The sequence below is a fragment of the Typopeltis vanoorti genome, chromosome 2, assembly GCF_054136105.1.
Source record: "Typopeltis vanoorti isolate ZY-2024b chromosome 2, IOZ_Tvanoo_1.0, whole genome shotgun sequence".
Lineage (NCBI taxonomy): Eukaryota > Metazoa > Arthropoda > Arachnida > Uropygi > Thelyphonidae > Typopeltis > Typopeltis vanoorti.
Genome location: NC_143550.1, coordinates 178,126,180 through 178,153,966, shown reverse-complemented (window position 1 = coordinate 178,153,966; position 27,787 = coordinate 178,126,180). Strand labels below are relative to the sequence as shown.

At 36.0% G+C, this 27,787-nt stretch overlaps 1 protein-coding gene and 1 pseudogene across 1 annotated transcript in view; both read left to right on the top strand.

The window, feature by feature from the left end:
* LOC150109692 (uncharacterized) overlaps positions 1 to 27,787 on the top strand; it is a 169,034-nt gene that overhangs the window by 32,222 nt on the left and 109,025 nt on the right. The gene's annotated exons all lie outside the window — the stretch shown is intronic.
* On the top strand, positions 5,866 to 6,081 carry LOC150109693 (U2 spliceosomal RNA; annotated as a pseudogene).

Sequence of the window (27,787 nt, the reverse complement as noted above, 5' to 3'; positions counted from 1 at the left end):
AAATGTTCAGAATCACTAAGGCATTCACCAGTTCTTTATGTAAGAGAAAGTACTTCTCTCCTGGTGATTCTACTTAATCCCCCCCCCCGACCTTTCCTCTTCATGAGTTTTGTTGCTCTCACCCACAAAAGGTTAGTTGCAAATGTATAATACATTTTTTACTGTGGGTGGACTAAAGATTTTGATTTTATTTTTTAGTCCGGAAGCTGTGGTCTAGACGCCAAAGGTACTTTTTCAAGCAACTTCAAGGGTAAACAGGGTGGTGGTCTTACACCATCAAATAATTAATCCGGCCTAAACAGGCATCCATTCCCACAGCGGGATTTGAACCCCACAGCCTGTTGAAGGATGAAAAGATGACCTACGCTATCAATCAGGCCAGCAATTCATGTCTAACAAATTAACTTTGATTTCTGTGAAGAGATATTTTGTCTGGCAACCCTACAGTCATTCATTTGTTTCGGTGCTATACTGGGTGTGTTGAATCTTTCAATATACATTAAATCGAATGCTTCGTGGATCTTCTATTCTGCTAGATGTGAAGAGTAGATGTACATGACTATTTTGGCCTATTAAGTTTGAGAATTTTACTCTATTTCATTGAAGAGTAGAAATCGGTAAATGTAGCCGTTCTAATAGTGCAAAGAAATCAGTATGAAACGATAACCTTTCAAAACATCTTGATTCGTATTACTTGCAATCAAACTAAGAACAGATGAGTGAGTCTCGTTTATTTCTGAAATATGGTATTTAATTTCCGAAAAACTAAATATTTTGCAGCGCAAAGTGAAAATAGTTTGAAATTTTTTCAAACAAGAGCCTGTGTAACTCAGTAGAAGTGGCGTTTGCATTCTACAGCGCTTGACCCGCACGAACTAGGATTTGGTGGTTCAAATCTAGTCGCCGACTAGAAATTTTTCTAAGCCTTTTTTCGGCCGGTTCCAGAGTTAGTAGATCTCTGGCACGCGCTAGCGGGTTTTTCATCCCGTAAACTCGAGAAAATCGACCATAGAGCCCACACTATTTTCAGACATTAAAAATATTGTGTTAGGGTTAGAGACCACGAGATGGCGGCACTAGCTTGCCGCCGCCTTCACTGCATATCGGTTAATCAGTAATAGCCTTGGGCCAGCTATCTCTCTGATTGGCTACCAGTGGAGATTGAACTGCCCACTCAGTCTCCAAAAGTTAGATAGGGTAAACGGCCCCGCCTACTCCCTTACAGGAACAACATAGGCGTTAGTTGATTTTTTTTCTTCAAACTTCGTCAGAATATCGTGCTTTTCAAGATACAGTAGGAAAGATCATTTGCAAGTTAAACTAGACAATAAAATAGTCTTAAATAAAACTTGTCTGATTGGCAAGACAATGTTAACTAAAAGAAGAAACAGTTCGAGATAACAGATTCGCATAACTAATTGCAATGTTCAGTGAATATGCAATTCTTTTTGCATTCAAAATTGAGTACGAATTGAATTGCTACACGGTTGATAACGGATCTCACGAACAAGTTATGAAATTAAGCTGCGCTACAAACAGCTGCTTTATGCAATTTAGTTTCATATCAAGTATTTCCACTCGGAAATGAATCTAAAACCTTTCTACGATGCGAAGAAAGGAACTATTTTGGAGGAGGGATCGAATCTTCAAGAAATATCCAAAGAGTATTAACGGAACAGGAAAGAAATGATTGCAGCCAAAACGAGTACGGTGTCTAAAGCAATGCAGAATCGGCAAGTCGTTTTTGTCGAAAATAAGCATGCTGACCGGAAACGCCACTGTTTAAGGCACAGCATATTGGCCATTTACTAAAAGTTGAATTGGCTCCCCATCATCTTGCTAATACTTGTCCTCATGACTATATTAAGTAGACACTTAATAAATTTTATCCTTCGTTGCTCTATCTCCCAAATCTGATTCCACATAGGCAGTTTACAAGGCATAAGAATGTCGAAGTATTCTTCCACAAGATAACTGAGATATCTTGTTGGGATTTAATATTCGCATGAATTAGTTTTAGAGGCTTTGACAACACTGCATTCTTCAATCTGATAATTGATTCCCAAAAATTTTGAAACTGCTTTATAGCATTCAAACCAGTTCCATTTTTTCTGAAAATGGCAAGTCAAGATGTAATATTTGCCGTATGCCGAAAATAAATACGTCGCAATTAAATGTGCCTAAATAACTCCAGAGGATTTTTCTCTAGAGTATCACTGCATCAAGCAATAAGGAAGATAAAGATTTTTTTTAGAATGTCGTAATATTATATTTTACAGAGAATATATGCAACCAATAAATCTTGTCCGTACACATGATTATAAAAAAATTCACCATGTACCTTAATTATAAAGTGTAATTCCAGCTATGGTATCAGTTGCATTCAAAACTGAGCGCGTGAATAATGAATGCTTGACTGGGTTTGTTAATAAATCCTACTGATCCACAGCTTCTGTCTATTGCTGGACGAATGCTTCGATTTTGACCGCTCTAATCTTGTATTTCTCCGCTCTAAATGTTCAGCATCATTATCTCAACCCTATCTTACCACTTGTCTACCTGGTTTGCGATGATCATTTCTTGGTATCAACTCGGTTTGTCCATCTCGCATTCTCATGTCCTACCAAGAACAATTTGTTCATTTATCACGAATGAATGTCCATTACCTTTTTTTTTACTTTCTCATCCAAGTATCTAATCGGCTTATTCCCAAAAAGACCTGAATGTTTTTTAGTTTCTCTAGGTATTTTTAGTCGCTCCTGGTTTCACTGCTAGAGGTCATTGTTGGGAGTACACACTGGTTGATCTTTCTTTTTAGGCAGTTCGTAAATTTCTTTTAAATATCTTTCTATTAGGGTTACATTTTTTCGTCCTGTTCCAGCTGAAGTTTCAGGTTGATAGTTGCTTATAATTTATCCCAAATCTTTGAACTGTTTCAATCTGCCTTTTTGATTTATCCTGTTTTCGTTCTGGGATATTTTCACTAGATCTATATTTGCAGGCCTCTCTCCAAACTTAATTTAATTCACCTGTTCCAGTTCTTGATGCTAGTAGAATATCAGCGAATCGTAGATGACAAGTATTCTGCGCCAATATTCAGCTCTTTCCTCCCAGTTAATTTTTCTCATTGCATATTCAGGGTTGTAGCAAAGAATTGAGTCCCTTTCCGACTTTTATTTTCCGTTTAAATTTATTCTTGGTGAAACTTCATGAATTAATGTTAATATAAATATTGTCTATTCCTATGGTTTAAAAGCTTCAGGCATCTTACATACTTGAGTCGGAGGCTTTTCCATAATATATGAAAGCCAAAGAAATTAGTATACTATATTCTTTTCTTACGCCAATTACTTTAATGCTTGTAAATGATCTAAAGTTGAAGGATGTTCTGTGAAAGCTGTCTGTTCTTTTTATTGGAAATTTTAATATTCGTCCATCTAAATAAATTTTTTTTGTATAAAAAAAAAAAAAAAAAAAAAACGAAGGACTAGGAGAAGGTTATAGGTCTAATTTCACATCAGTTTTATCACCATTGTTAGATCCCCCCCCATTATTTCAGCTTTTAGGAGTTTCTCCTGTCTTATACTCCGTATATAATTCTAGACAAGAGATTTCTATTAGTATTCCATCAATTGCATTTCATTAGTTTTAAGTTCCTTTTCTGTTCTATATTAATTTTCTCCCTTTATAACATTTTTTTTTTTGGTTAGTCCTTCGTATTTGCCTCCATCTTTCTGTTGAAGGCTTCCTGATGCCAACATTCTCCAGCCATCTTTACTAGGTTGTTCTATGGATACCACTGGGTGATTCTTCTTTGTCCATCTATCGCTTTTCACCCGTGCAATATGTCCTTTCTATCTTAAATTTAAAACCTCGTCCCCTATGTCCGACACTTGTTTCTTTTATCTTCCTTATTGTCTTGCAGTCTGTGTGGTAGATGATCATGTTTCCGATCCACATGTCAAATGTGACACACGGGTTGAGAAAGTAACTCCATTTTTCGGTTTTGATGTACTGCACATCCGTGTAAAGTAATCTTGCATCCTAAGGAGTTTCATTTGGTAGATCATGAATTTTTTTGATCAAAAAACCAACACCGTGTTTGCTTTAATCTTGCTTTCCATTTATTATCTCAAGATCCTTTTGACGTCTGTCATATTCCGATTACATCTTATTTAATATCTTCCAAGCACTTTAATAAGCCTAGATAATCTGTCGTTACCGATAAGAGCTGCTTTTTAAAGTAGCTATGTATGCAATTGTTGCTAATCGTTATTTATTAGTTTATCATTTTTTAAAACATGGTTAGGTTTATACCCATCCAAGACAGCATTATAGGTTTGGATCTGTTTATTTACACATCCTTTGCTCATCCTACGGTCACATTCGTTAGTCTGGTGGGTCGTCCAATACGAGTTTCGCTTGCAGTTGACTCCCTCTGCTTGCTTCTCACGAAGGTATCACTGACTTAATGTCTCAATTTGCCGAACAGATAGACCTACAGCATGCATCCTATCAAAACGCCTTTCAAACTTGGTCAGTTCCCTTCTCGCAGCCAAGTTTCACTGACTTTTAATCGTATTCCAATTTGTACCGGCCAAAAACATGCAACTCGTTACAAAGCACGGTTTTGCCCATGGGGTATCTGTTGACTTCTTTCCAAGCAGTGTATATTTAAGAGGTGCATGATTGCTGTACTATACATCGAATAATTTTTCTTCGGAGACCTCTACAACTTTTAGAATTAGTGGTCCTTATTTTAAAGTTTGAAGTATATACGTGGATGTAGCCTATCTTGGTTTTTGATGGATCTCTCAACACCAAATCGATAAAAGGAATTGCCCAACGAGTATTTTCCATTGGAAATAAAATTATAATGAAGCTGCGTGAAATTCGTAAAGGTTTTTCTTCAAAAATCGGGAAGAACAGTTGTGCAATTTCAACGCAACATTAAGACAAGTCGGTAAATTAAAGATAGCAAATATTTTGAATCCAAGTAAAAATGGCAACTGATCAGATTTATCCAACCAATAACTTTAGGGAGACTTCCACTTAATCATGCATGCTATCAATCATTTCTCGTGTCCACTAATAGTTTCAAGCTAAACTGGGTGTTTTGTATTCAGTCGCACAAATCGAATAAACATTTGATCTAGGACTTTAGTTCTGGAGGACGCTATGATGATAATCCTGATGGCATTTTCCTCCCGGTATTTCTGTGGTGGTGTGCTCTTTAATCAGTTAATAAGTCGCTACATTCAAGGGCATTAAATGATTTGGTTCTTTTTTTGCACATGATCAAATTTGCTGGACCTCACATTTTGAACAAATTGTTAGATTTTCAGTGTAATATCGTAAATGAGCAAATCTTATCACAAGTTACGGATTAGTCTTACAAGTGTGTGCTTAAGAATAAGCAAACTGTTTTGAATGGATCATATTATATACTCCATTACTGACGTATACTCTTATATTCCTCTCCGGGTCGAGCCCGCTTCCTCTACTGGACGGGAAAACGATTGGGTGGTGGGGAGAGTGTCATGAGGGTTGAATTGGTGTCTGCAAAGTTGTTTTGCTATAGATATAGTGTATCTGTTCCTGAACGAATGGCTTCTAGAAGCCAGCCTTCTAATGAGAAGAGCTTCACTTGCATCACCTCTACAGATCAGAGCAACGAAAGAAGCCACCTGCTTCCAACCAGATGGAACTTTACCACCCGTGTCAAGCCCACTTCCTCTACTGATCAAAGCAACAAAAGCACCGTCTTCTGGAGGTGAGGCCTAGTGTTTCTGACAGAAGCAGACCACACTTCAAACGTGCAGTCATCCCTGGCGACGACCCCCTTTTTTCCGACCGATGGCCGCCATCGCTTCTCGGCCTTTTGGCTAAGATCAAAGTGTAGTATCTGTTCTAATTTTATTTTCTCTGCCCCTGTTCTCTGAAGTGGCTGCAAATGCACGCTCCTCCAGACAATAGGATTAATTTGCTTCTTAATAGCAGGGACAGTCAATGAAGTGACATACAGAGACTGTTATTTGCTAAAGTTTTCATAATGATACTTATATTTTTAGGTTATACTCTTATCACGAGGTTTTACTGCAACCTCGTGGTTGTGGCCTCTTACCACTCCACGAAATGCAGGTACAGTCTAAAAGTTAGGATAATGGATTCTTAGAATCCTCTCTCAAAGTTTACCTACATTTCATAAGAGCTTTTCAGCTCTTGAATAGAAATGATGGGTAAATACATTCACCAAAGTGATCGGTACTAGTCTGATCTGTTCTTATCAGCTTAATATCCGATACGGTTCCCATAGGGCCCATTGAAGTCCTTTCTTTTCACTTCTCCAAAGATTTTCATCTAGTATAAATTACACTCAAAACCCGTTTTTAATCGTATACATCTTTTATTGTAAAATGTCACTCATAAATTAAAAATAACCGTAGTCCTTCATTGCCATCATAATTTCAACTTTGCTTTAAACAAAACAGCAAATTTCAAGAACTTTCATCGTGTGATCATTGATTGGTGCATCGTAGAAATTTCTATACTGCCGTTACGTTTTTCTGAGTTGAAGCATTGATTCATTTTGCTATTAATTTAGGAAACGTTTGACTGTCTTCATAAAGTTCTTCTGCCGTCCCACTTACGTAGATTCCTTAGTTTCCGAAAAGTGAGGTGACTTTGGTCTAGAGGATGTTTAATAATAGAAATTATAAACCAAGAAATAAGTTAACTTGCACTACGTATCCAGTCTTCAAATTTATTGATGCTATTTCCCCAACAGTAGTTCATCACTTTATCAACACCGGTACTGAAGTCTATGCCCACATCCAGTAACCAACATCGTGCTACCTGATGAACTTCATGCGTAGTGAAATGTTCTCCGGAAAGGCTTCTTGTGTGGACCAAATGGAAGTCTAAAGGCACTAAGTCTGTGCTATCGAGAGGACGTGTTAATTTGCTAATTATAGCACACGATTATAGCACAACCTCTCATGAGTGATGTGTCGAGTAGCGTGGTCGTGCACCAAAATCACGCCGATTGTCAAGTCCTGGTTGAATGTTGGCTTTCAGTTTCTCAAACGTTGCACAATAAAACTCTGCAGTGACTGTTCCTCCCTGCGCTAAGAAGTCCACCAGCAGAACACCTTAAAGATTCCAGAACACTGTGGCCATGACTTTTCGGACAGTGGGAACAGTCCTGAATTTTTTTTGCACAAGTGTTTTTAGGTCATGGAGTCCTGTTTGCTCCCTGGGATAAAGTGAACTGGAGCTGTCTCCTGACTACATGAGCGAGAAAATGCTTGCTTTTGTTGTTGTATTCCAGATACATCCCGATGTGTTGCATTGTCTTTTATGACAATTGTCGGTACTCGGCTGGAGTGCACTTTTCGAAAGCGAAGGCATCGGGAACAATTTTATAAACAGTGAATTTAAGTTCACCACTTGTGAAATTTCACGCAGTTCCACCGTTGGTCTTCAAGACCAATGTGCGAAATGTTTTCTGTCTTGCTCGATGAAGGTCTGCCCACTTTAAATTCATTTCACCAAAATCGCCTGTTTCTTTGGCATCACCTTTTTTCCATACATGGCAACCAGTTCACGGTGAATGTCAGTTGAAGGACCTTTTTGCTTACAAAGTATGAATAATTTCACGGACACCTGTTTTAGACCGCATTCGCGCGGTTGATAATATTCGACTGCTTGAATTATTCACCTATATAAAAAAATAAAAAAAAAAGACCAAATAAATAACTTGTCTACTTTTTCACTTGCACTAATTCATTTATTCTCCGACGGGATTAAACGAAGTCATTTTAGCCCTAAGATTTTCAATCGTAGCCTTCCAAACTATCTTTGGCCCTCAGTGGATGGATGGGGTTTGGTTACGGATTACTCGCATTTAAAACTATAATGTATATAATAAATGAATGTTTGACTAGTTTACAATCAATCCTAGTGACGAACCTTTTTTTATTGAATTGATCTATTTAAAAACATCTGCAAATCTGGGTGTATGTTCACCCATGAATTCGACAAGGGACACCCATATCTTGAAACCAGAAACTTGTCCAAAGCGCACTAATATTGCTCTAACCAAATCAGGGTTTTTATTTTAGATCGCTGGTGTATAAATAATACAGCACTGCATAGTTTAATAGAAATGCACTGCTATGTCCAGTTTTTCATCTTTGGCTCAAGACTATAGTTAATAAATTCCCACTTGAGGCTTTCTAGTTGATTCATGCTCGTCGTTGCATACTTGCTTATTTAGGTATCTGCTTTTCATATATTGCTTTGTCGTATTATCACAGACCGAATTCCAAGATGTACAATGTAAATTAAAATTTAACATTTGGGTTACACTACATGTAACTTAATTTTTTTTGTTAAAATTCTCCGTCATTCCAAATAAACCATTGGAAGGAAAGAGGTGCACAAATAGATTTCGTGCGGCGAATATGCACAATTTGCATAAGAACTTGACCGTATGCAATAATATCCAGACAGCATTCATGTATAAACTGATATAATTAAATGCGAAGTGAGAGTAAAGAGATAATCTTGCACATTGGCTAACTACTCTGAACTGGTTTCGACTTATTTCTTCACTCACTTTCAATAGATGGTAATTTTGTGCAACCGAGGGAGTGTCAGTTCAAATCGCAACATCAAAAAAAAAAAAAAAAAATCAATTTAAAGATCACTTTTAATCTTTTTGTACAAAGAATACTGTAATTGATCAATATTTAAATTTCAGAAAGTCAAGTGTGGTTAATACGCACTTTTACTTTTTGATCATCTTGAACTTGGGTATTTTCGTGTTTCTTTGGAAACTGTCATACTTCGCAGTGATTTCTGTAACGTAATTCATTTAACATGAGAAAAACCTGCCCTATTTTCTGCTAACGACACTTGTACTGATACTCTCCTTACTGCATAACATGTCTACTTTTGTACTCTGATTTGCGTGAAATGTTAGATTTTGCTCAATTTTAAATTGGTTCATTGGTGTACCGTTTATTCATTTCGCTGCAGATGTGGCGGTGTACATATCGCGTAGCTTCCATTTCGGGAACAAACAAGGAAATATATTTTAATATCGTCTTATAGGTATCTAATTGGCGCTACTCTTGCAGTACAAACCAGTTTTTAGATCGATCTAATGTCTAAATTACTTTGTCAATCATAAAGTGAGCAGTTCTACTATTTTTAGGATTATCACTGAAATCGGATTTCTTTTTCTAGTTCTGAAAAAGAACAATTTGCTATTTGAGCAAATAGTTCTAGGCGTGTTATTGTGCCATAACCAATGTGGAAGCACGAACCGACCATTATAGTTGTTTAACATGTATAACCAACAGAATTCTAAATAAGCGGAAATAGTTTTCTAATTTGAGTCACTTTGAACGCAAATAAACTTGCATAGATTATCAATTAGTCGCCGATTTGACTTTCATCTATTTCAACCATATAGCCCATTTCCATTTGAAGATTTCGAAATGTTAGTAGAAAAAAATATTCTTAATTGTTTCGGTTTTGATTCATATTACTTGCAATCAAACTAAGATAACATTTTAATGTGTTGCTTCTTTAGCAACAACAGTTCCAACAAACTGTCAGGTCAGGAGGATCAAAATTTAGGTTTTATCTAGACCTTATCTGGTATCTCCACCTTTTCCGTGGTCTTTTTCTTTGCCTCAAATTCTCATTAGATGACCAAACCGCTTCAAGCGAGAGTTAAAGCATATCCTCGACACTACTTAGTCCTTAACTATTCCTAGTATCTGCATTTCTAATTCTTTCATTGTTATTGGTAATTAACTATTTCGATTGCTTGTTATTCTATTCATGTCTTTTCGCAGTTTCCCATCTCTGCATAAGAGAAAATAGAGTAACTATTAATCCAATGCTCAGACTTCAGTGAGACTTCACTACATCAAAGTAACTTCCTGTTAAAAATAACTTGGCTCGGTGAAATCATTTCCTGGTCTAAACTTCCATCACTACAAATATTTTTCTTTAAATTTGAAGTTTCACTCTTCAAATCTTGCATGAAGTAGAGATTTGAAATTGTTCTCACTCTTGATACTATTAATACGTACTCCAGTTTTTGTCGCACTATTCTATTTGTCCAGTTTCTTTAGTTTTGAATGTGTCCAAATCGTATCGGCAAATAACTGTTTTTGGTTATCGTGTACCTAGAATATTATTCATACTCATCAACAATGAGCAGCGATAAATTTTTTTGTATTCAACTTTCATTCAAAGCACCTTGTTTTAAATAACTGAAATATTTTCATTCTTAAACCAAGTTTTAAACGGCTTCATACCCATCTTTTTAACACAGATAGTACTTCATAAAGGTATGTTACTCTCGAAATCTAGTCCAGAAGGTAAAATGAAAGTAACTAAAGAGCAGCGTTGGGAAATGTTGGTGTTATGTGGTTAGCACTTTCAGAATGCAGACAGACGCAACCAATAACGAATTTAATTTCAAAGCAAGATGGCCCATTCCCTTTAAGTTATAAACGTGTAATAAAATGAGTACAATAAAAGAAAAATGTACGGGTAGGTTTGCAGCTAACCTTGGTTGCAGACGATTTTCATAAACTGAAATATATATTAAGAAAATGCCAAGTATAGATCGACTGTTTAACGTTTTGATGCATGTGGGGCGGTCCAGTAATGTATGAAAAGTGGATAATCTGTTAAGTAGCTAAACTTTAGATTTGCAAAAATACCGAAGCTTAATGTGCAGTTTAGAAGCAACCAGTACTACTATACTATGACAATTCCACAGCAGTTTCATATTTCTTTCGATGATGGATGCAAATAAGAACTTCAGGATATTTTTCTTAAAAACGAGGCTTCTGATTAGTAACACAGCGTGTTTTACCAACAAAGACACCTACATTACGTAATGCCCTTCATATATTGCTTTATCAAATTATCACAATTGTAAATAGATGGCAGTATAAATTCAAATTTGATTTTTAGTCTACACACGATACCAAATTTCTTAATTTGGTGACATCTTTATCTATCTTATTTCAATACATAGCATTGCAAGTAAACGTACACAGCACTTTACATCTGAAAAAATATGCATACACAAATGTGTATGAACAAAGTTTGCAATAAACTACAACTGATATCAAATGAACTCTGAGAATACACTTCCATGAAATCGGTGTTATTTGACCTATCAATTCAACCTTTCATGTGGCTGCAGCCGAAACTTATTTTGGTCAACGAAGTGATGTATAAACTAACACAACGTAGTAAATGCTTATAGGGGGGAAAGCATTTCACCGGGAATACGAAAATATTTCTGGTATACAGCATTGTCCATTTCCATTATGAATCTTAATTCGCTCAAGCTTTGTTTCCACGCGGTTTGTGTTCTGAATGCATTAAGCAGTTGCTCTTCATGTATCGCTTTGTCGAGTATTGTCGTGGGTCCAATTTCAAATATGGAACTTTTTAAACATGTAAGTATGCTTATTAGCACACGCAGTTAAGCATTTCTGAAATTGACTCATATCCTCTTGCTCCACGATATGCGAAGTGGAATAATTCGCTCAAAATTACGAGCATTACAAAAGAACATACGCTTAAGTGTTTGGGTCTATTTTTAACATCCGACCTCCATGGAGTCGCTCATCGTGGGGACATCGTCCTGTTCGCCATGGGTAAGTCTTCAATAAGAGATTTTTCGTCCTTTCTTTAATGGTTTATAAGAGAACTCTTAGGTTCTTCCATTTGCATTATTTTTACATGAAGTTTTTTCTGTTATTGGGTTTCTAACTTAATGCTCATTTTCTTTATGATCAGATAAGTATATTTTGCTGTTTTCTAAAGTTTCGCCTCCCGTTAATGTCTGCTTTTGTCCATATTTTCCTTCTATTTCGCACTAATGGTGAAGCCTATTAACTTTTAATCGAGTCTTTCTACCAGGTTGGATTTAAGCATAGAATTTATTGCCATTTGAGTAAATAGTTGTAGGTGATTGTTAATGACTTTACTGTACTCACGATAGAGGCCTTTACTAATATTCAAATATTAGCGTGTGGATTCTCAAGTCGGTCATTGTAGATCCTTTAAGTGAGTAAATAAACGTAGGCGTTAATTTTTCAATTCAGCGTGTCATTACTTTGACCATAAATGCACTTCTTCCACTGATTCAGGTGAACTTTCAGTCTCTTACTATAGGTCTATCTTGTTTTCGAGCATTTGAAAATGTCGAGTTAACATTGTGATTTTTTGTGTATTGCTTGCTTTTGAAGTACGAAATTCGATTTCTGAAACTATTTTGCAACACAAAGTGAATAGTCCACAGTGTTTTGTTTCTTCAAGCGTGATTAATGAGGATTTCTCTCCAAGATAGAGCATGGACAGACGGCATCTGTAAGATAAACTCGGATAAATATTGATCGAAATCATTCTTCCATCAATATTTATTTGATGGAAGAATGACTTTTAGCCAAAATAAAAATCAATTCGAGATAACACGGATATTCGATCTCACTAAAGTCATTTCTAGGGTTATGAAACTTAATTTACTTGCACAATTATGCAATATAGAATTGCCATAAAGCTTACAATACATCTTAAGGATGATATGAAATTAGTCAATAGAAACACTCGCTATACGCTTTTAATTGCAGCAGTCGATTCTTTAATGAGAAATGAATCTCGAATATTTCACTAATACAAAGAACCATGATCTTAAAAGCAGATCACATCTAAATGAAGTCTCTAACATCCAAAACGCATCAATAGTAGCAACTAAAACTTATTTGGATCACCAAGCCTGTATAAAATGGGAGTATTAAAATATCCTATTGCATAAGATGAGCTATTTTAACACTCGATAGCTTTAAATGTTCACAGCTTTCATTCTGTCGAATGTGATAAATGTAACTTGCTTTACACAATTATTTTTTCCCCATAAACGAATAAAAGAAAATACCTGAATATCAAAAATGTCGAAATATTTGGTATTCCCTCATTGCACCTGTGAAGACAACAGTCAATACAAGAACTCAATCTTGTTAGCCCACCAGATTATACATACAATTATGAAATTTCATTCCCAGATAGGGAATGAGTACAATAAATTGAAGCATGCTTGACTAGGTTTGGAATGATCCTGGTGAGAACTTTTATGATATTTTTCTGTATTAATAAAATATGCTATGAAGCAAATCTCCCGACCATGTGCTAATGGGAATTCATATTTAGTGTCCATGATAGCCTGATTTATCTTGAAACCAGAAACAGTAATCTGGGGTTTTAGCACGCCGATATTGCTAAAACCAATTCGGTTTTTATTCGGATCAAACTAAGAGGGATGTATTAATAATACAGCATAGTATTATGCATACTAAAGTATGACCAGACACGCCACCATTGAAGTTACACCATCGGTACAATTCTAAACGAATTTCGTTTGGCTCAACACTCATTCAGTTTAGAATTCTCATTCAATGCCTTCTGGCAAATTTTTTTCTGCTCGCTATAGCATGCATGCCTAATTTAGATAGCTGCTGTTCATATATTGCTTTATCAATTTAACACTTCAAACTGAATTAAATTTAATTTCTAGTGTACACTAATTGTTTACATTTTTACTTTAAAATCATTGCAATTTTCAGTACAAAACGCAAAGTTGGAAACATGTCGAGGATTAATGGATTACCTTAGGCGAAAAAAAAATACGATGTTGAGTGTATGCAGTTGTCTCCCTAAATACAGCACACGTGTAGCTGATAAAACGTGAACTGAGAATATCCAAATTAAACTGCGAATGTTACTTTGAACAGCCATCTTTTTCATTCACTCTAATCTGGTAGCTAACTTTAAGCAACTGATCGAAATTTATATTGAGGTTAGTTTCATTAGTTCCCGATAATGAAGAATGCTGATACTTCAATATCAGGAAATCCAGGATTGAACCGTTTAGTTGGCAGTTTTCAATAATGATTATTGAACCTCTTAAGAATGTATCGCCGAACTTGCCTGATGTGCCTTACCATTGCTTTAATGAAACGCAAATTTTGCTTCAATGATTTCATTTATGAGACAATCTATTCGCTTTTCTGCTTATCACTTTAAAGATGTTCCCTTCCCTTTTTTTGCAAGCATTGTTTATATATTCTGCTAATTGCAAAGATCTGTTTTTTTCGAAACTTTGATCTTCGTGAAGTGCTTAAACTTTATTTATTCAGTAACAGGTTTACAGAATCCGTAATTTGCATTTTATATGCATCCAGGTAATTAATATTTTATTTGTAGCTGATCCTGCACTAGTAAAATAAGGAAATAAAAAAAAAACTAATCCAATGCTTCCAGTAACTCGAAGGCATTTTCAATAAAAGTTGAATGTGAACAATGAATTCTTGCAAGTATTGATTGCAGTCTCACTTGGAACGTGCAATTTTTTTAAGGAAACCCCATACTGCTGTATGTGGGACGTAGAGCACAGATTCACTTTGTCCACTATTGGTTAAGTGTACTGTTTCGCTTCAGATCTGTCGATGTGTTTGGTTCGGCGTTCTTTTCGAGAACGAACAAGGACAGCTATTTTAATGTTTTTTCTTTTCCAGTTACTCTTAAAATATATACTACTACCGTTTGTGCCATCCAATGGCTTGCTTGTTGTTTGACCTATATTAACATTTTAGAACTGCAGCTATCAGTCTTTTTTTCCTGGGAGTAATTTGTCATTTGAGCAAATAGTTCAAGCTGTGTGTTAATTTTATCGTGGCATGTGTTTACGCAGGGTGGAGACATGAACCCAGCAATTTTCCGAGTTGCTAACCATTCTAGTTCTTAACAAGTCTAACCTATAGAATTCTAAAGCTTAAAAGCTGATTTCTAATTTGAGTGAAATTGTGAACCCAAATGAACTTCCAGTCTGTCAATATTGGCAACTGACTTGACTTCCATGCATTATTTCAACCATACAGGCGAATTCGAAATGTCTCAACATTTCAAGAATTTAAAACAATCAAGTGTTCAGTGCTAAAAAATACTACAGAATGGCTAAAATGTTCACAGCATTTTGATTCGTATTACTTTGAATCAAACTAATATAACACTTAGTGTTACTACTTTAGCAACTGTTCCAACGAATTATCAGGCCAAGAGGATCAAATCTCCATTTCCTTCTATTCCTCCCAAATTCTTTCTTTATTTAACGAACACTATTCCAATTTAAGTTTCTTCTAGACTTATCTGGTATTTCTGCCTTTTCCGTGGCCTTTCTTCTGATTTCTTCTCAAATTTCATTGTAAATACTCTCCTTGCTACACGAACTAAACTAATTCTCATTACATATTCAAACCACTTCAAGCGAAAGTTCAAGTATTTCCCTACTATTTAGGCCTAAACGAGCTTTAACATTTATTTCATTGTTTATTGCTAACATTTTTTGCGAAACAAATTTTCATTACTTATATTCTATTCATCTCTTTTGGCAGTGTCCATGTCTCTGCTACGTAAGTCAATATGGACGAAAAAGTAATTAATACAACGCTTATTTACTTCAATGGGGACGAAAAAAACTTCCTGTTAAAAAAAAAAAAAAAAAAAAAATAGTTTGGCCCAAAGAAATTTCTGCTCTAAACTTCCATCACTAAAAAATTTCCTTTATATTTGAAGTTTTCACTACTCTTCAAATCTTGTGCATGAAGTAACACCAACGGTCGCGTTTCCACTAAGATTTAAATCCATGCTCTCCCTTCCTACAATCTCGTAATATGAATAATAATACGTACTATTAATACTGATTGCATATTCATCTGAATGGTTCAGTAATCCTTTGTCCAGTGCAGCATCTCGCTGTCTTCTATCTCATTTCGATCTGGATGCATGAAGTAATTAATCGTCACGTCCTTTGATCGAGTGTTTTTATTAAAAGTTAAATTCCATGTATGGAATTCATTACTTATTGTTTGTATAAAACCTTGGACAGCTTAGCTATTCAAATAGCTGTCAAAGCACAATGGATTAAATAACACTCGCATTCTTGTTTCTCAAATCTTTTTTACAGTCGTTGAAAAACGTTTATACTAGAAATCAGCGAGTCCAGAACAATTAAAATTGAAGGCGAGATTTAGAAAATGTTTGGTATTATGTGGTTGTTACTTCGAAAATAACAGACGCAGCCAATAGCGAACAATGGTGAGCACCCAAATTTAAAAACTAAGATGGCCCATTCTCTTTAAAATATAAGCGTGTACTGAAATGAGCACAACATATTAAAAAAATGCTTGACTAGGTTTGCAATGAATCCTGGTTGTAAAGGATTTTAATCAACTGTATTATGAAAATACTCAAGTATTTATGAACTGTTCAAACGTTTTGATGCAGATAGCCGTCTAGGCCTGTCCAGTAACGAGTATGAAAAGTAGATCTGTCGCCTAACACTGCGGAAATTTTCCGAAATATCTAAACCCTCAAATGTGCAATGTTAAATGTCACGAATATTACTATAAAATGACAATTTCACAGCACTTGCATATTTCCTGAGATGCCAGATGAAAATAACAGCTTCAGTGTAATTCAAATATTTGATTTACATCTTGCTCCCAAATATAGTGGATAATTTGCAATAAAAATTAAAGTGCAGACAGTTTCGGGTAACCTTTTTTCCCCAGAAAGGAAATCCTGTGTGAGATCATTTGCATTCAGAAATATTTCTAATAAACGATATGTAACTCAGTTCTTAGTAACTGCTGAAAAGGTTTCAACTAGAAATACTCGCTGTACTCTATCAAACAGCATCTATCAAATAAAAAATGAATCCTGAATGTTTCTACAAAACAAAGACATCTGCTTATAACATTGAACGGTAACACATCACGAGTGTCAGAGTTAAAGGAATAGAAAGAGTGCAGCCAAAACTATTTTGATCAGCAAGAGTGCAGTGCATAAAGTAAGGCAGTACCTTTTTTTGCCAAAAATAAGTCCTGACCAGAAACACCATTACCTGTACACAGCATTACCACAAGAGTGCATTATTTCAAGATGAAATAAGTAGTTGCTTTTCATATATCGCTTTGTCGAGTATGATGGGTCCCATTTTGAATGTGGGACCTCATTAAACCTAAAAGTAAATTTAACACGCAAGTGTTTAAGTTTGACCCCCACTGCACACCAGGCAAAGTGGAATAACTCGTTCTAAATTACGAGCATCACAAATGAACTTCATGCGTTTCAAGTATCTTATGGCTGGTTTGAAGTTCTCTTCAACAAGCGACTTGGTCCTCTTTGATGGCTTATAAGGAACTTTAAGGGAATGAGAAAAGAATTTGTAATTGCATTCTTTGAAAATGTTCATCCAACATCTCGCTAAATTTTTTATATCGGTTCCTAATTTAATGTGTTCATTTTTTCTTTTATGAACAAAAAGGTATTTTGCTATTTCCTTAAGTTTCAGCTACTTTTGAACTTTGCGTTTTGCCCAGATTTTACTTCCATGTCGCAGTACCAGTAAAGCTTTTGTACAAGGTTGGATTTCTGCACAAAATTCATCACAACTGTTGACTTTAGTAAATTTAAAACAGTATTTTCTCTAACACATCTTGAAGATGTTACTCTATCGTCCTGTTTTTTTTTTTTTATTTATGAAATAAAATTTCATACACCTCTAAAGTGGCTGTTCAGGGGGGTTTGGGAATATGTGAGAATATCGTAAGTTAGCTTAAATTTCAGTATCATGCCACTTTTATAAGAGATTTTTTCTCTTGCGAAATATCGTTCGTTAAATGTTGGATGTAAGTAGTTTTTTTGTCTGTTAGGGATGGCAAGCTTTCTTGATCATCTTGTACCAGTATCCATCGAACTAAGATGTGGTTTAAGTAGTTTTTATTCCTTTTTGATGCTAGACAGTATTCATTCCTTTTTTGCGTTCGAATAGTACCCTGAAGAATTCTTCGAGGTATCTTCAGTACAGGTAGGCTTTCTGTATACTGAATAAGACGCTCTTCGTGGACCTTTTTTAGGAATGTCCAAAAATGATGGTCCTGTTCAAGTTTGAATAAAAATGTACGTGGATGTAGGCTATTTTAAAACTGGTCATTGAGCTCTCAAGATCAAATGAAGAATCCATTTAACTATTTTCAACTTCAAATTCCTGGGCCAAAGCACATTATTTCTGCAACTAAATACACGTTTTTATTTGCATCACTCCAGGAGTGATATGAATAATGCAACCATGTATTAATTCGAGTGTAGACTAAACATTGACAGACCACTATTCAAGGGCAGAACAGCAATTCGTTATAAGTATTTCATTTGAATCGCTTTGGTTCATGCAGAATTTCCACTCGATGTCTCTAATTCTGTTTCTGCTCCACTCATTGCATGCGTGTTTCGATAGGCGGATGCTTTTCATCCACCTATCGAAATTATTACAAATTGAATATCGAATATTCAGTTTGTAATAACTTAGCAAAAGTTATTACAAATTGAATTCCAAAGTACGTTATCAATTTAATTTGTAGGTCACAGTAACGAACAACTTATTTTTTACTTTGTGAAATTTTAACAACTGCTTTCACTACAAGCCGCATTAAGGAAAAATTATTTTATTCGAAAATGTACAGTTTACATATGACGACCCATCAGTATGCAACATTCCAGTTACAACGTAAGTGCAGTTCGTTAAACATGAGCTGCGAGAAAGCGGTCAACATGTAAACCTGAAAGTGACATGGAACAGCTGGTCTCAGCACCAATTCCTTTGGCGGCTGCTTGTAAGGGAATTACTTCAAATCAATAATCAAAAGAATTAAAACCTAATTATTCATTTTAACCTCCCTTTTCATCTTCTTTATTCAAAAAGATTCTTCATAACTCCGTAATAAACTGGTTTTTCAATATCAGGAACTTCGGAATGAAAATGCGTATAATTAAAAGGAAGCTTTACATCGATCTCCACAACTAATTTCATTCACTTAAAACAATCTTTCCCCGTTTCTGATTTTTCTAGTGATGATCCCTATTTCCTTCTTGCAATCATTGATTCTTATAATCAGCATATCATAGATCTAATTATGCATTTAGACCTGCAAGAACTGCTTCCTATTAAATTTGATAAGATTATCAGATGTACAGCATGCCATTTGCTTTATACATATTCATATAATTATTTTGGCTATTTTCCTGCGCCAGCACACGCTCTGCTTCAAACGGAATTTCCTGATACCATGTGGTCTTGCAATGGAGGAATAGTTCTGTGTGTACGATTCGGAACATGTTGGAAACTTTTTTTTTTAATCTGCATTAAATACTGCATTTGCTAAATCATTTGAACGTAGCACGGAGTGAAAATCCAATGTTTCGCCTGTCAGTAAGGGCATTTTCATTGATTTTTTGGTTCTATGACCCAAGGAGAGCAAAGGTCATACTGCACCAGGACACGGGTCACAGCAGTACATTAGGTGTTGGTAGGTAAACAGAGGTACAAGGGAGCACAGCCAACAGATGATATTGAACCATCAGTATAGATGGGCAAGAAATCGGTGAACTACTGTCTGGATTCTACAATAAAAGGTAGATGAGGTTTGGAGACTTCTGTTGAGAAACTGAGGTTTCAGTGAGGATATCGAACAAAGCAGGAAGGCTGCTTTATTCGATAAGAGTGTGGACCCATATCCCATGACCCAATACCTTCCATAGCCTCCAACGCGCATACCGAAGACGGACGTCAGTCTGGCGTCTGATACAGGACCTCCTGATGAAGAGAAGGCTAGTCCAGAAACGTAGTCTTTTGGAACTACGAATATACTAGCTGGGCCCATTCTTAAATCAGAATCTGAATGGAGAGTGCGTTTTCTGCAGAAGTGTAGAGTTTTTCCCCAGCAGATAATATGAACCCATGATAGAGCCAAAAAAAACATACGATCAATTGCTTGTTGAAGTTTTCTTTAAATGACTCGCACGTTTCAGGATTGAAAAGGAACCTGTTCAGTAATTCTTCACTTTAATAGCGAAGAGGGTAACACTTAAGATAGTCTTGAGGAATTCCCTTTTCCTGATATGGTCATAAGGTGCTACTCACTCGGACTTGAACGATGGGATACCTTCCTGTTTTTTCCTGAAGGTACCCCATCAGACCAATATTAAATAGGTCTTTCAATATGCCATATCTCCAGGCTGTTTCACAAGTTCTTTGCATGTTGAACACTGAAACCACATTTTCTCGTTTCAGAAAAGTATCTGAATGTTTCTAAATGGACCAAGGTTGAGCGGTGTCTACGAAAGCAACATTGTGTGGAGAGCAGTTTGTTGCTAAGCACTAGAGAAGCCTTGCGTTTATTATTTCCAAGACATTACGACAGCGGGGCAGAGCGATGGGACGATAATTATTGTCCTAGGTGTGTGGATTCCAATGACACTAGACTAATGTCTAGAAACTCTTAAATTTTCTCTTCCATAGTAAGATATAATGGGAGGCGTTATATCTTAATGGATGTCACCATGGCTGACTGCTCTAGGGTGAGATAGTAGAGGACTCTAAAGTTCCTTTTTAACAAATGACTGATTGTATGGCCATTTTTTCTTTTATTGGAACATAAAATATAAAGCAAAGGCATTCAATTTTCTCCTATCTGGAGAAAGGGGCAGCTTTTTATTCATTTAAACGCAGAACAGTCCTAGACTTGAAATTTTGTTTTTTACGTCTACTAATTAGGTTAGTTTCATGTATAGCGTAGACAATCTCGCTTCAAGCAGTGTTTTTTAGAGGAATTATTTCCTCATCATACTGCATGTTGGGTGTCGATCACATGGTTTACTAATCCACTGAAATATTGGTTCATAAAAACCGTTAGTTCCATTTCGTTAGAGATCATCCTCCGTACAGACGCGTATCTCCCCTTTTGGATAACAAAAGTTATTTTAATATTGGTTTAATACGTGGTATATCTAATAGCTTATTTTTTAGATACTCCTTAATATAAAACTACTGTCGCTTTGGGGTGATAAATTGCTTATTTCATGTGCGGAGTTACGATTAAAGTTACTTTTTCTATTTTTCAGAAAAAGTTGTCATTTGAGCAAATAGTTTTGTGTGTTAACTTGATCTAAGCAGGATGAAAGCATAAACTCTTAATTTTCTTTCTGGGCTATGTTAAACCGATCCGGTTCTCTAACGTGTACGATCGAAATTCTAAATAAGCATAAATGCTGTTTCTAATGTGAGTCACTTGAACATAAATGAACCTACTCCCCTCAGTGCGAATGAAATTTCATAGGCTATCAATGTTGGTCATTAATATCGTGTCTTTCATGCATTATTGCTACCATGGAGGCAATTTTGCAATGATTTAACATTCAAACTTTTGAATTGAAACAAAAGTGACACATGGCAATTGTGGCATGTTCAGTCGTGAGTGAAGATGTAGGGTTAATTCTTAAAAGCAATATAGTTTTTTCCACAGATTTTCAAAAATGTAGTCCAGTAGTAAACGTACTACAGAATGACTTAATTTTTCACAGCATTTTGATTCGTATTACTTACAATCAAAGCAAAATAACACATCGCTCTTCTTTGTGTCACTTTCTTAGATAACGACTGTTCCAACAAACATTCACGTCAAGAGGATCAAATCTCCATTTCCTTCTATCACCCTACCACATTCTTTCTTCATGAACACTATTCCAGCTTAAGTCTTTTCTAGACCTTATCGGGTATCTCCACTTTTCGTGGTCTTTTTCTCTTCCTCTCAAGTTGTTCCGACTCATTTTTCTTGGAGTTTTGTCTAAACTCATTCTCATCAGCTGTTCAAGCAAAAATTATTTCTTTCCCACTGTTTAATCCTAAACTATTCCTGGGATCCACATTTCTTATTCTTTCGTTCTTTTTCTCGTGGAAAGGCTTAGACGGTTATGCATGTTTTACTAAGTAATTTAAGGAAATTACGTGAACTAGGATATGCATTAAAATAAATTGAAATATACTTCAATATTTCAAGAAACTTAAGAACAAGACACGTCCACGCAGGCACAACAAACTGTAAATGAAGAAGCAGGAAGTTTATTTCTCCTAAAGTCCTGATGGTTCCCCTAGCGGGCAATGTTGGTATTCTTGGGCGATTGGGTTTGAGGTCTTCTGATGTAGGCTTGCCAAATTTGGGGCAATCTCATGCAGCCAAATTTGAGGTTTGGATTGTTTCTTAGGGCTGATGCTGATTCCATGAAAAGCCTCTCATATTTGTATTTACTACGGTGCATTATCGTGGCTTTCTTCCACCGTATTCTATGGCAGGTATCCAACGCATTGTCAGCAAAACCAGAGTGGCTGTATTGGTGAAACCGGATGTAGTCCTTGTGTTCTGATATTGGCTGTCCTGCCTGTTTGGTCAAAGTAGGACAGCTTATAGCTGAAAGGGACCTGGTATACACCAGGTAGGTCTGGGGGGGGGGGAAGGTTGGTAAATGGTAGAGCGGATAATGCCAATTTTTTATGATCTGTAACAAGAAGTTGTCATGTTTCTTAGGATTTTTGTGATTTTTTTTTCCGAGGTGCCTCGGATATAGGGTATGGTGATTGATTTAGAGTAATCCTTGTTGTGAGGGGGAGGGGGTTGTGGTTTACTGGTTTCAATATTTTTTTGGGGGGTAGCCATTGGCTGAGAAAGTGTTGAATGTGGTTTGGTTTAATTCTGTGGTTAGGGCATTGTCATTTGAACAAAAGTTTTTAGCCCTGTTGTGTAGTGTCTTAATGACTCCATATTGTTGCGAGGAGTGGTGGGATTGTTGGTGAATGTATCCGCCTGTATGGGTGGGTTTTCTATAGACTGAGAAAACCAAGGTTCCATCAGGCTGGAGGGTGACTAGTGTGTCTAAGAAAGGAAGGCAGCTGTTTTTTCCTCTTCCAGGGTGAATTTGATTCTGGGGTGTTGGTTGTTTGTGTTAGGAAGGAGAGGAGTGCATCGGAGCCATGTGGCAAAATAGCGAACACATCATCAACATAGCGAAGCCAAAAGGTTGGCTTTTGTGGGGCAGAGTTTGAAGCTTCCTCTTCAAAAGTCTCCATGTAAAAGTTGGCAAAGGGTGGGGAGTGAAGAACCCATGGCTGTCTCCTCTATTTGCTTGTAGAATTTTCTTTGACAAACAAAATAGCCTGAGTTCATTGTGAACTGAAAAAGGGCTGTGATATCGGGAGGAAATTTAGCTTGGATTAGCTCTAAGGATTCTTTGAGGGTGACATTTGTGAAGGAGGAGACATCAAAACTGACCATTATGTCAGTGTGTTTGAGTGTAAGGTTTTCTATGCTGGCTTTGAAGTGGGCTGAGTTTTTTTTGTGTGAAGGTGTGTTGAGAGCTTTGGCCAAATGTTTAGCTAGTTTGTATGTGGGGAATCAATGCCATCCACTATGGGACGCAATGGCACATTTTCCTTATGCATTTTTTGGGAGTCGGTCCATAAATACGCGGGGGTATGGAGTTCAATGGTTTTAATTTGTTAGCGACTTCCACAGGCCAAGACGTGACCTTAAGGAGCCTGTGCAGTTTTCCAATTTGAGAGTTGGTGGGATCGTACTCGATAGGGAGGTAAGTAGCCCGATCTACCAAACTTTCAGCTTACCTGTGTAATCCCTTTTGGTTAAGCAATACTGTGGCGTTCCCTTTATCAGCATTGATCATTATTTTTTCTGGTTTTTCTTTAATTCCAGTAGATATTTAATTTCCTTACTGGGCATGTTGGATTTTGGTGGTTTAGTTTTGGTCAGAACACAAGCCACATCCAGTCGAATATTGTTGGCGACGTGGTTCGGAAGGTGTCGTATCTCGCGTTCAATTATCATAATATCTTCAGCAGGTATTCTTCTGGGTGCGATGGCGAAGTTGTGGCCACGTGCAAGGGCGTCGAGTGCTTCAGGTTTTACACTAAATGACGAAAGGTTGACTACCGTTTCGGTAGGAAGTTGTGGTTTCGAGATTGAATTCGTTTATAAATTTTTTGATATGTGGATCTCGTACTTTAAATTCTTTCTCCGCTGCAGTGCACGAGATATTGTATAAAATAGACCAAATTCCGTGGCGGTGCTTGAAAGGTCATCTTCGTGTGCCTGTATATCTAAGTTAGCATCATTCAGGAAACGGCGAGTCGCAGCAATTTGTTCTGAGTAAGGCTTGGCTGGCACTGTTATAAATACAAAGAGCATTTTGCTAAGAGAAACGGTGCTTGAATTTCACACAGGTAGGAATTACCTGGCTATCCTGGCAGCGTTTTAGGAAGGCGAGACGATTCAGTTGTCTTGATAGCTTTAACTTCATTTTACCGTAATGGCGTGCTTTACGTGCGATATCATCTCCGTGGATTATCGTAATTCTGGTGGAAAGGCTTAGACGTTGGTTATGCATTTTTTACTAAGTAATTTAAGGAAATATAGTGTTCAACTAGGATATACATTAAAATAAATTTTAATGTACTTCAATATTTCGGCAACGTCACCTTGCCATTTTCAAGAATTTTCTTGCCATTTTCTTTCTTTCTTTATTGCCAAAATTATCTTTAACTCATTTTCATTGCTTGTATTCTGTTCATGCCTCTCTTCAGTCTCTCTGAATAAGGCAAATTGGGCAAAAAGTAACTTAATCCAACGCTTGCATTCGGTGCGAACTCACTGTTCCACAATATCTTCCTGTTTAAAAAAAAAAAAAATAATAATAATAATAATAATTTGGCCCAGTGAAATCATTTGTCTAATGTCTAAACTTTCATCACTAGAAAGTTTCCTTTACGAGGTTTTCACTACCCTTCAAATTTTGTGCATTGAGTCGAAATCCATTAATGCTTGCATTTCTACTAAGATTTAAAACTGCTCGCTCTTCCTACAATTAAGAAATGCGTACTTCGGTCACAATTCTGTTTGTCCAATTTCTTCTGTAGTTTTGAATGTGCCCAAATCGCATGTGCAAACATAACCGTTTCTGTTTATTGTGCGTACCTAGGATATTATCCATCGGAACAATGAGCAGTGAGAGACATTTTTCCTTAATTCATTTCAAATCTAATTTGAAAATATAAATCTTTCTACATTATAAAGAGATGAGCAGTTGATCTTTGAAGCAGATCACAAGAAATAACGGCAATATCCAAACAGTCTTAAATGAAGAGGAAAGAAATGGCCGCAACAAAAACTGTTTGGATCAGCGAAGTACGATGATGTATAGACTAATACAGCATTGTAAGTAGTGCTTGTCAAAAGAAATAAGCGACCACCAATACGCCATTATGGTACAGCCTTTAACATTTTTTATGAATTTTGACTGGTTTAATTCTCAATTCGTATTAACTTGAAACACCACAGTTAATCGTCAGTCCTCTTATTTTGATCTGGATGCATTACATAATTCCTCTTCACGTCTCTTCAGTTTTATTAAACATTGAATTTTCGATGTGTGCAATTCACGAGTTACTGCTTTCATAAAAAGTGGGCTTTTTAATATTCAAGTAGCTCTCATTCAGAGCACTATGTTTTGAATATAACTGAGAAGTATATTTTCACTCCTTGTGCTTAAACCAATTGTTTTTTCTTAAATGGTTTCGCACCAATCTTTTTTAAAGTAGTTTATAAAGGTATTTTACTCTCCAAATCACTGAGCCCAAAAGTAAAATGAAAATTACAAACAAGTGGGGAAATAAGTATGTGATTGGCAACTAGGGAATAACAAACGCAACCAATAATGAACAATGGTGAGCACAATTAAAAAAATTAAGATCGTCCAATCTCCTTAAAATGTGTACTGAAATGAGTACAATAAATGAATGCTAGACTAGGTTTGCATCGAATCCTGGTTGCTATCTACGACTGCTCATTACTGGACAGTCGTAGATAGCATCCTGGTTGCTATCTACGACTGTCCAGTAATGAGCGTGGAAAGTAGATGACCTCACGTGGCTAACATTTATAGAATTGCAAAAATATTTTTAAATATCTAAAGCCTCAAATGTGCAATTTAGAAGTTACAAATATTACTAATTTTACAGCACTTTCATGTTCCTCGCGATGAAAGTTGCAAATAAAACTCCAAGGTATGTTTTTCAAATATTTGGTTTACTATCTTATCGAAGATAGTCGAAAAGATTATTTTGCAATAAAAAATACTAAATAAAATAATTCTAGACCAATTTTATAAAAAGGGTTTCTAATTAACAGTTCTCCGATGGAGTAACCCAGTGCGGGATCTTATTGAAATCGGGATTTCAAAAGTTTAGTGATTTGTGATAAGATTTACATTCACAAGTAGGAGTATTACAAACGAATAATTGCAAACTAAGTTCGTAATGGCTCCTGAAAACTTTTCAACTATACACATGCTGTTCTATTAAAGAATTTCTCAAATAGACGATGGGAAAAGAATCTCGAGTCTTTCTACAATGGAAAGAAAGGAATCATTTTTAACATTGTTATACAGTAACAGATGACAACTAGAAGAAATGGCAAGATTCAGAGCATTAAAGGAATAAAAGTGGTAGCCGAAACTATTTCGGTCAACGAAGTGAGATGCATAAAATAGTACAATAATAGCACAGTAAACTGATCTTGTTAAAAAAAAAAAAAATAAATAAATAAAATAAAATAAGCACAGACAAGAAACACCATTAATTGTGCTACACACCACTGTCCATTTGGTCCTTTTCTTGATGGTTTATAAGGAATTTTAGGTAACTTTTTCACTTTCATTTCTGAACAAAATTCTAAAGTATAAATGCTATTTCTTATTTTCAGTCACTTGAACATATATGAACCTATTTTCCTGTGCAAATAGTCTCATAGCCTGTCAATATTGGTGATTTAGTAGCTTGACTTTTGTGCATTATTTCAACCATAGGCAATTTCGAAATGACGTAACATCCAAAATTTACGAATGCAACGATGCACAAGGCTATCTTGACTTATTCAGTCATGGAGATGTCAAGATGGCCTGTATGCAGATATGTGAGCAAAATTCTTAGCAGAAATACAAATTCCCTTTCAAAGGTTTTTAGATTTGATATTTTTTTCTAAGATGTGAGAGTTCAGTAGAAAAAAATAAAATTAATTTTTCACATTTTGATTCGTATTACTTATCAAACTAAAATCAGACGACACTTAATGATTCTTACTACTTTAGCAACAACTATTTCAGCAGAAAATATCAGGATTCATATATCCATTTCTATCCTCCCAGTTCTTTTTTCATGAACACTATTCCAATTGAAGTTGTAGATCTTATCTGCTCTCTCCACCTTTTTCGGTGGTCTTCCACTTGGTCTCATCTGATTTTCATTTCACTCATTCTTCGTATTGAGTCATTCTCAATGGACAAATGACTTCAAGCGAGAGTTTAAGTACTGATTCATCACTACTTTGTTCTAACCTATTCGTAGTGTCCACATTTCTTAGTCTTTCCTTGTTTTGCTAATATTTTCTTTAACTCATTTCCTTTGTTTGGCTTGCATTCTATTCATGTTTTCTTTTTGTAGTCATGTCTCTGCAGAAGTCAAAATGGGCAAAACGTCACAAATCCAAAGTTCCTTTGGGACAAGGAGGTCCCAAACCACATTCTTAATGAGGATTTCACGCTGCCAAACTGTTTTTCTCGTGAACTTAACTTTCGTCAGTGGAAAATATCCGCTTTATCGAGCTACTCCAACTGAATTCTAATTATGGAATTCATGAGTTAGTGCTTCCATAAAAAATGGGGTATTTAGCATTTAGTTTTAAGCCATTCAAGGCACCCTCCTACGTGTAACTGAGAATTTTCATTCCTTTTT